This window comes from Schistocerca americana, chromosome 5 (assembly GCF_021461395.2).
Source record: "Schistocerca americana isolate TAMUIC-IGC-003095 chromosome 5, iqSchAmer2.1, whole genome shotgun sequence".
Taxonomy (NCBI): Eukaryota; Metazoa; Arthropoda; class Insecta; order Orthoptera; family Acrididae; genus Schistocerca; species Schistocerca americana.
In genome coordinates this window covers 483,335,671-483,348,224 of record NC_060123.1, presented here as the reverse complement: position 1 = coordinate 483,348,224, position 12,554 = coordinate 483,335,671, and the positions used below count along the sequence as shown (strand labels likewise).

Below are 12,554 nucleotides of genomic sequence, written 5' to 3'. Positions count from 1 at the left end.
ACCTCGTTGAACAATGAAGATCGCGTGACGCCACCCGTCCGAGCTTGTACTCCGTCACTAATAACCTCGACGTCGACGGGACCTTAAACCCTAATCTTCCCTTTTTTTCCTAAACACGCTTCCGTGTCTCGTCATATTTTCCACATTCGACTGTTTTCTTGTTCATCTAAGCACGTAGATATAAATTTCGTCCTAGTACTTCCATCACATTAATCACAACATTTTGCATCCATATTTTAAAAGTACGACAGCGAAAGCATGCATTTCATAATACAATTTCATACATTTAAATATTCATGTTTAGTTTTTGCATCTGTAGATAAACTCGTGCATTAATGCTGTAAGCATAGATATACGGTTCTTAATTACTTGTGATACAAAATTTCCATCACATGCAGACTACTGATGTGTAAAGCACTAATATGAAATTTGCCAACAATGCCTCAATGTTCTTACAGGAACTGACTGACTGTCGTTATATAAGTATTTAGTTATCAAATAGTTTGATGTTGAGGTAATGTCACTGGAGTTCGTGGAGACAGTTTGGCGATAAAAATAAGTAAATTAGGTAATCATTGCGTCTAGTTGACGATAATATAGTATATACATAAATCAAAACGTAGAAAGTAAATTACGTAAATGAGCGACCAGTCCTTAAGGATACACATAGGCTTGCATTATCATGTTTTTGGTTTAGTTTGAAAATGACTGATTGAATAGAAAAAACCTACCTGCAGCCAGAAGTTCTTGTTTTCAAATACCATCGTACATATCCCCGTTTTAAATCATTATGGAGCGGATTGATTTATTTTTGCTATGACACAAAAGTTGTTTTTGCGAATGATTCTGCCGTCAACAAGGGGTACTATCATTCGATGGACAAAGATAGTATAAAAAATCGTGCAAATTTCGTGTTACATTTTAGAAAACGGATCGAAAACTGATAATGCTGAAATCTACCTATGTTGTTGTTGTTGTGGTCTTCTGTCCAGAGACTGGTTTGATGCAGCTCTCCATGCTACTCTATCCTGTGCAAGCTTCTTCATCTTCAAGTACCTACTGCAACCTACATCCTTCTGAATCTGTTTAGTGTATTCGTCTCTTGGTCTCCCACTACGATTTTTACCCTCCACAAACTGCCCTCCAATACTAAATTGGTGATGCCTTGATGCCTCAGAATATGCTCTACCAACCGATCCCTTCTTCTAGTCAAGTTGTGCCACAAATATCTCTTCTCTCCAATTCTATTCAATACCTCCTCATTAGTTATGTGATCTACCCATCTAATCTTCAGCATTATTCTGCAGCACCACAGTTCCAAAGGTTCTATTCTCTTCTTGTCTAAACTATTTATCGTCTACGTTTCACTTCCATACATGGCTCCACTCCATACAAATACTTTCAGAAACGATTTCCTGACACTTAAATCTATACTCGACGTTAACAAATTTCTCTTCTCCAGAAGCGCTTTCCTTGCCATGACTGAACAGAAAAAGCTACCTGCTGCCAGCAGTTCTTGTTTTCCAATACCAGCATGCATTTCCCCATTTCACACCATTATGAAGCGGATTGATTTATTTTTGCTATGACATAACAGTTGTTTTTGCGAATGATTCTGCGGTCAACAATTGGTACTATCATCTATACTTTCTTGTTTATCAACAGCGAGTCCTTCATCAGCAGATAATCAATTCCCGTAGATAAGCACATGTAGGTACCTATAGAGTCCAGTCAATTTAACGTGACCACCGCCTACGGTCGACACAACTTGTAATAACCACTGTAAGACAGTAGGTGACATCACTAGTAATGGACGGTATACAAAGCGAATTGTGGGGACGCAGAAAACAGTGCAGTCGTTGTCGCAATGCAAAAATGTGGCGATTTATCTGACGTCGAAGTAGGTACGATCATGGCCATGGGCGGTAGCATTTCCGGAACGGCTAAGTTTGTAAACTTTTCGCTTAACGCCGTAGTTAAAACGTATGGCAAAATAGCGCTATTCAAAATCGGTGCCGAGGTAACTGTGGTGTTCCAAGGGCTATAGATAACAGGGGAGAACGACGGCTGCAGGGATGTGCGCGCCAGAATAGCCGTGCAACTCTTGACTGTCCAGATGAACCAAGGGGCTACCATCAGTGTCCCCTCAACGACCGTTCAACAAACGTTGCTGCACTACTGGCCATTAAAATTGTTACACCACGAAGATGACGCGCTACAGACGCGAAATTTAACCGACAGGAAAAATATGCTGTGATATGCAAATGATTAGCTTTTCAGAGCATTCACACAAGGTTGGCGCCGATGGCGACACCTACAACGTGCTGACATGAGGAAAGTTTCCCACCGATTTCTCATACACAAACAGCAGTTCACCGGCGTTGCCTGAGGAAACGTTGTTGTGATGCATCGTGTAAGGAGGTGAAATGCGTACCATTAAGGTCGGATTGTAGCCTATCGTGATTGCGGTTTATCGTATCGCGACACTGTTGCTCGCGTTGGTCCAGATCCAATGACTGTTAGCAGAATATGGAATTGGTGGGTTCGGGAGGGTAATACAGAACGCCGTGCTGGATCCCTGCGGCATCGTATCACTAGCAGTCGAGATGACAGGCATCTTATCCGCATGGCTGTAACGGATCGTGCGGCCATGTCTCGATCCCTGAGTCAACAGATGGGGACGTTTGCAAGACAACAACCATCTGCACCAACAGGTCGACGACGTTTGCAGCAGCATGGACTATCAGCTCGGAGACCATGGCTGCAGTAAATCTTGACACTGCATCACAGACAGGAGCGCATGCGATAGTGTACTCAACGACGAACCTGGGTGCACGAATGGCAAAACGTCATTTTTTCGGATGAATCCAGGCTCTGTTTACAGCCTCATGATGGTGTTTGGCGTCATCGCGGTGAACGCACATAGGAAGCGTGTATTCGTCATGGCCATACTGGCGTATCACCCGGCGTCATGTTATGGGTTTGCCATTGGTTACACGTTTCGGTCACCTCTTGTTCGCATGGACGGCACTTAAAAACAGTGGATGTTACATTTCAGATGCGTTACGACCCGTGCCCCTACCCTTCATTCTATCCCTCCGAAACCCTACATTTCAGCAGATTAATGCACGACCGCATGTTGCAGGTCCTGTACGGGCCTTTCTGGATACATAAAATGTTCGACTGCTGCCCTGGCCAGCACATTCTCCAGATCTCTCACTAATAGAAAACGTCTGGTCAATGGTGGCCGACAACTGGCTCGTCACAATACGCCAGTCACTACTCTTGATAAACCGTGGTATGGTGTTGAAGCTGCATGGGCAGCTGTACCTGTACGCGCCATCCAAGCCCTGTTTGACTCATTGCCCAGGCATATCAAGGCCGTTATTACGGCTGGAGGTGGTTGTTCTGGGTACTGATTTCTCAGGATCTATGCACCCAAATTGAGTGAAAATGTAATCGCATGTCAGTTCTAGTATAATATATTTGTCCAATGAATACCCGTTTATCATCTACATTTCTTCTTGGTCTAGCAATTTTAATGGCTAGTAGTGTACTCATGGAGGTCCGCGCAAGGCGCCTGGTTCACGCACCCATGCTGACTAATGTTCATCGGCGACGAAGGCTGGAATTTGCTTTTCAGTACTGGCAACTGGACGTCCACTGAGTAGCGACACGTTGCCTTTTTAAATGAATCACGTTTTGTGTTGCACGGAACAGATGGTTGTTGGCATGTGCGGCGTGACACATCTGAAAGCAAAGTACAACAATCGTCGGAAGGATCCAGGCCGTTATCGTCTGGGGAATGTTTCCGCGGCTTTCCCTGGGTGATTTTGTTATTCTGGAAGTCACTATGGATCAACACGAGTGTACATCTATCACCGAGGACCATGTAGTTTGTTTTTCCTAGGCACGATGGCATCTACGAGAAGGACAATGGAACGTGTGACAGAGGTCGCACTGCAGGTGTGTGGTTCTAAGAGCACAGGATGAGCTTACCTTTCTGCCCCGGACAACAAACTCATCGGATTTAAGGCCGATCGAGAATCTGTGGGACCACTTCGGTCGGGCTTTTTGCGCCATGGAACCTCAATCGAGAAACCTAGACGGCACCGGACCGCCTCGGATCAGCATACCTGTCGGTACCTTCCAGAAACTCACTGAATCTCTTCCTGCCCGTCTCGCGGGGCAGTGTGCTGCAAAAGGCTTTTGACAGGACGACAAAACGTGTCTGGGCAGTGTATCTTGTGGTCGATGGTTGTCTAGGATTGGAGGTTGCTGGATACATTTTACGATTGGGGTGATTTTAATTTCATTAGTAACGGACAAAAACATTGTGTAATGTTTGTTTCTTACTATTCAGTACAATAACAAAAACATCTTGCACTATTTGCACCTTTAGCCAGTGTTGCCAACATATGATTTAATAAAATCGAAAATTCAGAATCACTCCCCAAACTAATACAACTCTCTCCAAATCTGTCCACACAGTTGCCGGCACTTCAACTGTGGCTGCATCTTTCATAATCGTGGCTTGCACGTTATTCCTATGGCTTCAGATAAGCCCTATGTCATTGTGTTATGAATTAAATTAATATTTCTACAGTTTCCAATTATGTTGGTTCAAATGGTTCAAATGGCCCTGAGCATTATGGGACTCAACCTCTGAGGTCATCAGTCCCCTAGAACTTAGAACTACTTAAACCTAACTAACCTAAGGACATCACACACTTCCATGCCCGAGGCAGGATTCGAACCTGCGATCGTAGCGGTCGCGCAGTTCCAGACTGTAGCGCCTAGAACCGCTCGGCCACTCCAGCCGTCAATTATGTTGGAAGCCAATTTTTCATATGATTTAGTTAACGAAAATACTACTCAGAACCCCTCACAGACTGCTTGTTTTATTTGCATGAAAAGTATGCTTATAATACATTGATTGAAACGCGTTGACATCGGAATAGAAGGGCAAAAACCATACAAGAAGTAAAATGACTACAAAAATGCCAAAAATACACAGAAAACTTGAAAATATTGCATTTTAACCGTAGATTACGAATCTGTACTTGAAGTTATGCCGGCAAGAGCATCACGTACATTGGCGATCCATTTATTTTATTTTTTAATTATTAAGTATCAATTAGAACACTGTTGTTTTATGAAACAAATTACGGTTTATCGAGGTATTTCGTCCTTGGTCATCGACTGCGAAACCTCAGTTACTTCAGAATGCTTTTCAAAGAAACTACCGGAAAGCATGTTGATCAGCGCCTTCATACTAAATCGCAAATAAAAAGATTAATATGAAAAGGGGGATTCATTGCAGTAGCCGAAAGAATCTGTAAAATTTATGGAATGGTGACGTAACGGGGCTTTCTTTTTGGAGGGATCGACTGAACTAGATCGAGTTGTCACTTTTGATATTAGATTTGTGAAAAGAGCAGAGAATTCTATAGAACTACTCACAAAGAGGACATTTATGAAATGATAACAGTATTTCACTATACTTGGCAATAACAATACTGCACTATACAATAAATGTGAGTAATTAGATGCACTTTTATATTTAATTGATCTACCCTTTTGTTACAATATTGTTGAATGTAAGTTCCATTACTGCACAGTAGTAATTATTTCAAGCAACTTTTCAAACTGTAGATTGCCATTATAACGACAAACAGCACACTTTCCAGAATTCTAGGAAATTGGAGTACAACAGACGACGCAACAGTCATAGAAACCAGACCCATAGGAATCTCTACTGGGGTCTTGTGAACATACTGTTTGTGGTCGAGCTGACGATATGTAGGACAGAACGACTAATTCATCATTGTCTAAAATCTCTACATCAAGGCGTCTTTATTATCTTATGAATTTTAGGTGACGATCCGTCCCCTTTTTACAGGACAGTCAACGATTTTTGTAACCCTTCCCCGAATTTCCTCAAAAGTAATTCTGAATACCTGTTTGCCCGGAATTAACAATTATGAAACGACTTATCCCGAGTTTGATATTTACTTCACCTGTATCGACGTGTTTTATTAGTACTTTCAGAAAATTCACAGCAGTGATAAATACAGTATGCCTGGTCACTCTCCTTCATCTTAGAGGACACTAATAAAATATAAATTAATGTACTTTTTGTAACAAATTGCAGTGATATTTTGCATATATTTCGTTTTAATTAAGTTTTCTCTCTCCTTCTTTCTTTTCTTTTTACTTTTTTAAAAGTGTCAAAGCTTTTAATGTGCTCCGATTTTTGCACTAGAAAATATGGTCGCTTTAATTAAGTGGGCCTGCTCCCTTCTGCCACGCAATCGCACGAAATATGGTGAAATATCTTCCAGCAAAACCCGGAGGACTTGCTAACGAACATTTTTTAGACGGTTCGATTCACTCTCTAACAGTTTAAGCGCGCGCGCGTGTGTGTGTGTGTGTGTGTGTGTGTGTGTGTCTGACATTGTATTCCTTTCGCACAGTGAATGGAATTCAGTCTATTTCAAACACATCAATGACAAGATCCATTAATTTATTATAGAGCAGGTCTACAGCTTGTACAAACTGCTTGGAGGGGAACTCGTTCCGCTCATAGCCTTCAGTTTATTATATGGTATTATAATTTCAGCCTTTACGCTGATTACAAGCACAATCACTCTGTGGCACTGCACGATATAAGCACAAGTTACAAGTAATGGAAACTATTGGATTTAATAACCATAGTTTCCAATCAATTATAACTTGCAGTAGCACATAATAAAATACAGACAGTGTTTAGCGGAGCATGACGTCTCTCACACTGTTAGGTGTTTAGCTGAGTCGCACAACGGCATAACCTGTAGAGAAGAGGGCGGACTGTCCCCACAGTCGTGTACGCGCTTTGAAGTGCTCTCTTGTAGTGCTGCTGATCAGTCTCCAAGGTGGCGTTGGTTATGCACGCACGATACCTATTCCCTATTCGGAGAGGCAAGATAAAGAAGAACAACAGCCTGTAATTCGCAGGGATTCTCAGTCTCTTTACACCTGGCTAGCCTATTCCCTTCCCTCATTTCCAAGACCATTCCGCTCCCACGGCAATATTCATTGAAACTGAACCCCAGAAAGGTACATGCACTGAAATGAACTTCAAACAACGAAACGAACATAACAGATCACTACTCATCAAGTAGAGAGAAATGGTCGGGTTTAGATTATTCCGAAATATGACGAAAGCCGTTGCTGGTTTCTAATGATTTACACTGGAACATTGGTCAAGTGCGAGGCATGACAAGAAGTTGGAATGATTCAGAACACGGGAATTATGCGTTTATTCATTCACTTTGTGATTTATAGAAAGACGGAGAAATGAAATTTGCAGAAACTCCGAGAAATGTGGCTACAATTTTCACCGGAGACTGTGAAAGTAACCTGTGACCTCATTTCTGCTGCTCTTCTGAAGGATTGTGACTACATGCGCTATTTTTGTTATAGTTTCAGTCGGTTTGCGCTCGCCATTTTAAGAACGGAAGTCAGGACATTTTAAAAATGAGTATTAATTACGTTGCTTTAAACTGTTTGCTACGGGGATTCTTTGTGACAAGTTAACGTTGCGAGGGGTGGGGGGCGGTGCGCAGACCGAGTTTCGAACCCGGCTCGCTGTGCCTCATGTGCAGTGTCCAACAAAGCTAGGGTCCATAAAACACAGTTTGGGTGGTTGTTTCAACTTGTTACGTGCAATCAATATTTAGCCTTACCGTGTCTACATTTAATGACTGCTGTAGTAAGTTTTACGGATAATTGCCGGTAAACAGTTTGCTGTGTTCGGTTTATTTAAGCAATCCAGCTCATAGTAGGGATCCAATTACGCTGTGGCCAGTTCTGTAGTTTAGTCGGTATATTCAAATAAATTGTTAATTGATTAATACAGTGGTCAAAATAAATGTTGCATATTGCTTTATTGTCAGTATTGGACATAATATGAAACTAGCCTGATTTTTTTCTGTCAAGTGCAGTCATAAGAAAACAAATAAAAACAAAACGTCACGAAAGATTCTTCTGCAAACGCTAAAGTCTGTTCTCACTATCATCTTGCACAACACATCGATTATCTACATTCAGTCGTTTAAACGGTTACCTTCCCCGTTGTTATCTTCTCTCTCTCTCTCTCTCTCTCTCTCTCTCTCTCTCTCTCTCTCTCTCTCTCTCTCTCCAACCCATATTAGGGCGTGCTGGTTGCTTGTGTGCCAACGCATCTCACATACACGCTGCTTACCTGCTTGGTTTAATGATTGGAAGGATTCATTGAAAGGGGATCGGCCCGAAGTTAATATTTGATTGATTGGGTGATTATTACCTTAAGATTTTGCAATGGATAACGCGGGGGAGGGTTGAATCAACCACGATCTAACATGATCTATATTATCTATCCTTGTTAATTTTCATTCCCGCCAGATTATCATGACTTCTATTTAGTACTAACATTGTTCTCTACACAGGTGGGGATGTTATGATCAGTCACTGAATCCATGAAATTAAATTCATATGACATTTTTATTATTTACCCAGGAAATTAACAAATATTATATCCATTTCTTTCAGTCGCTGCTTAAGCGATCACATAATTGCAATTAACAAAGAAAGTCGAATGAATTCTATCTTATCTAGCACTGAAGGTGCTTATACTATCAGAAATCTCGTCTCGTTTATAATACTGTGCACTGGGAAAGGGAGGAATCTACGTTGCTGCATCCATAGTCCGTCTGCTTGGACAGCGATTGAAATTCGCACCCCACGTTGTTACTTGGACCAAATCGATATGAATTAATGAACCGCGCTTCGGCTCCTCAATGGTCGCTCTATCCATTACTTCTTTACACCGTTCCCTTTGTCAAAATTATAGCAAAGATTCTTGGCGGGAAAATGGGGTGAACAAAAACACAAACATCTCTCGTACACACAAAAACAATTTCTTTAAAAATAAAACATTGTATAAAATTTGACACACACAAATTAACAATTTACACACACGCAAGGATCCTCTCCTTAAGTATTTTCAAGTACGAACTGATAGCTCGCTGGCAGTGCAATTCGATACCACATAGGTGATTGACACCAACGACAAATTTTTTTTGTGCTTACCCCACTGTTAATTCTTGCTTCAATCTACACAATTATTTACAAGCACGATCTATTATTTACCATTTAGTTAGGACGTGGAGCTTCGTTTAGGCGGCTGCTTGCAAGTGGGGGTAGTCATGAATCAAAAGATCCGTGCACAAAATTTATTAATTTGCCAAAAAATTGCGTCACACGCTTAGACCCTCAATTGTGAACTGTGAACTTCGTCTTCAGGCCACGAGTGACCTACCGGGACCATCCGACTGCCGTGTCATCCTCAGTGGAGGATGCGGATAGGGGGTTCAAAAATGGTTCAAATGGCTCTGAGCCCTATGGGACTTAACTTCTGAGGTCATCAGTCCCCTAGAACTTAGAACTACTTAAACCTAATTAACCTAAGGACATCACACACATCCATGCCCGAGGCAGGATTCGAGCGTGCGACCGTAGTGGTCGCGCGGTTCCAGACTGTAGCGCCTAGAACCGCTCGGTCACTCCGGCCGGCGCGGATTTGGGGGGGGGGGGGGGGTGTCAGCACACCACTCTGCCGGTCGTTTTGATGGTATTCTTGACCCATGCCGCTACTATTCGGTCAAGTAGCTCCTCAATTGGCATCATGAGGCTGAGTGCACCCCGAAAAATGGCAACAGCGCATGGCGGCCTGGATGGTCACCCATCCAAGTGCCGACCACGCTCGACAGCGCTTAACTTCGGTGTTCTCACGGGAACCGGTGTATCCACTGCGGCAAGGCCGTTGCCAAACTCTTAATTAACTCACACAAAACACACGCATATCCTAGCAGGCTTCACACGGAATCACGTCTAAATTTCTCATCAGTAGTTACGATCACGTGTTAGATTTAACTAGGAGGGGTGAGGCCCCATGTTACTTTAGCTATACCAGTAAGAAATTTAAAATTCCCAAACGTTATTGGTAAAAGTGGAACTATATGATTTTTTACACTTTTGCTTCTCTCGTGTGCTGAAGGCACTAACTGATTGCATTACTACACATGGATAAAGTTAGCCCCATGCTCACTTCTGGAAAAGAAACCCTATCTGAAAATTTTAATTTTACAGGCAAAATTTCTCAAAAAAATTAATGGTCGTAACGGCGTGCTAACTACTTCCATCCTGAAAAAGAGCGGATTAATAACATAATAATAAATTATATCTCATCCCACAAAGAATTAGTTGGCAAAGACGGAGATCGCCTTCGATTCCGTCCGCTTAGTTCAACAGCTTCCCCCAGAGTGACCCTGTCATGGCGGCCCTCACTTGTCGTTCTCCTCCGTCCTGGAGGACAGGGGAACCCGTTACCATCCCCGAGATACCCCTCGCAAACAGGTGCACCATAGCTGCCCTTACCCCAAATTTATGTTGGCACTAACCAACCCACAGAGTGACCACATCTCTGCCTTGTCACTATCAGCAGACTAACTCTTAGTACAAACTCAATTAACCCAAGGCAACGTAGAGGGATTGAGGAAAGGAAGTGCATTTAGGTAATTATGAATTAAATAAACAGGCAGTCCATTTCTTCACTCGAGTTATAACACTTCTTAAATTTGGAAAAATGATGAAAGTATCTCGAACATGTAGAGTGTTCAGTATAATGCGATGGAACAAGCTAATTATAATGGGATCGAACAAGCTCTTCGCTCTCACCTTCTCGTAATTGGAGACACTTTTGAATTGAGTTACACATATTCGTTTTCAAATTATCCAAGGAAGGCTGTCAGATATTGTACCGTTTCTCCACAGCGCCCACTATGACGCTCTGTAAGGTCTCTGGTGGGACAGGACGATTGTAAACCGCTCCTTTTAGCATGGTCTATGCATTCTCAAATGCAGTTGAGGTCTGTAGAATATGGGGGCCATTCCTCCCGGTTGGTTCTATGCTCCCTTAGATACGTTTTCACAAGATCGTGACGATGGGAGCGTGCATTGTTGTCCATCAGCGTGAATCAAGCTCCAATATGTTCACGAAATGGAGCCACAGCATGCGCAAGGATGTCACCCCAATACTTCACACCAATCATCCTCCCATATATTGGTTAACGGGTGTCTGCGGACATACATGATTCCACTTGAAACACGACTGAACCGCCTTCATAAGGGTAGCGGTCTACGATACAGTTACAGTTCAAACGTTATCCTTGTTGCCTCCACACATGAATATGAATATTTTCATTGTGGACACTGATACAGGTCTCATCAGAAAAGAGCGTTTTGTTCCATTGGCGCCTACTCCATAAAGAGTGGTTTCGTGCCCCAGATGTTAAGTCCCATAGTACTTAGAGCCATTTGAACCATTTTTTGTGCAGGACTCAACTGGGATGTTAAGTGGAATTCCGCAGTGTTAGATGTTAAGCCTCGCTTCTCTCCATGACAGTCAGATACATGACAATGTGCACATAGACGATCTTCTGAAAATTCACAGGAAGCAGCGATTAGACCAATAAATATCTAACAACTTTGTTGATGCGATATGGGGAGCTTCGTAATTGTCGAAGTGATCGTCAAATTTCATCAGTACGTAAGACCCTTCGGAACCAGGCTACCAAATGGCATATTTCAGCAGGATAATGCAAGACCGACACTACAGTTAACATCTCAAACGCTTTGAAGGATGTACCGCTCCTTGGCTCTCTTGATAGATGTCTTCATGTGTCATCCATAGAGCGTATCTTGGATATGATGGAAATTGCCTTACCAACGTCCATCAAGAATATTCATCAACTTACACAGCATGTATTTCAGGCATACAAGAGTGAAATAATGCCCGTGAGGGTCACACATCATATTAATGTTGAATGGAATGGAATGAAAGCTTTATCATTTAATGCTCATTATGTAATGAACATCTCCACAAGTTCTGATAAATTTCAGGCTGGGTGATTCATTGTGTAAATCTTTCCATTTTTCACTGCATAAATTTAAAACCTTGACTGCCAATGCCGTCAATTGACGGTACTCGAAAATTTCGGTAGTTGCCTATCCAATCATTTGACTGGGTATGACTTCTCTCGCTTTTAAATACGAAATGACGTATACTGAGGGTCTCAATGGGCTTCATTGTGAAGTGAGGGATATGAAGCTTCTGAAACAGTCGTAAAATGGCTACCATTCTAAGAAACACATGAAATGTATTCGCAGTTTCGAATATGGACAACCATCATCTGTATAATGGAATGATAACAACGAAAATTTGAGTCGGACTGGGATTCGAACCCAGATTTCTCGATTATTGCGTGCGGTCGCCTTACCGTTAGGCTATCCGAGCACATTTCGTCGCCAGACCCAAACTTCCAATGCCGTCAAAAAATCGTCTACAAGATGCACTCGTAAATCCATTATGTGTGTTCTCGTACAGGGGAAAGATTTTAATGAAAGTCGCTCAGTAGGTATCAGCGGATAAATGCGATATTGCGTTTCATGGAATTCGTAAGTGCTGTATCGTG

The 12,554-nt window shown here is 42.2% G+C and overlaps 1 pseudogene; it reads right to left on the bottom strand.

Moving 5' to 3' along the window:
* Positions 1 to 9,731: 9,731 nt before the first annotated feature.
* Positions 9,732 to 9,849, bottom strand: LOC124617138 (annotated as a pseudogene).
* Between the last annotated feature and the right edge of the window lie 2,705 nt (positions 9,850 to 12,554).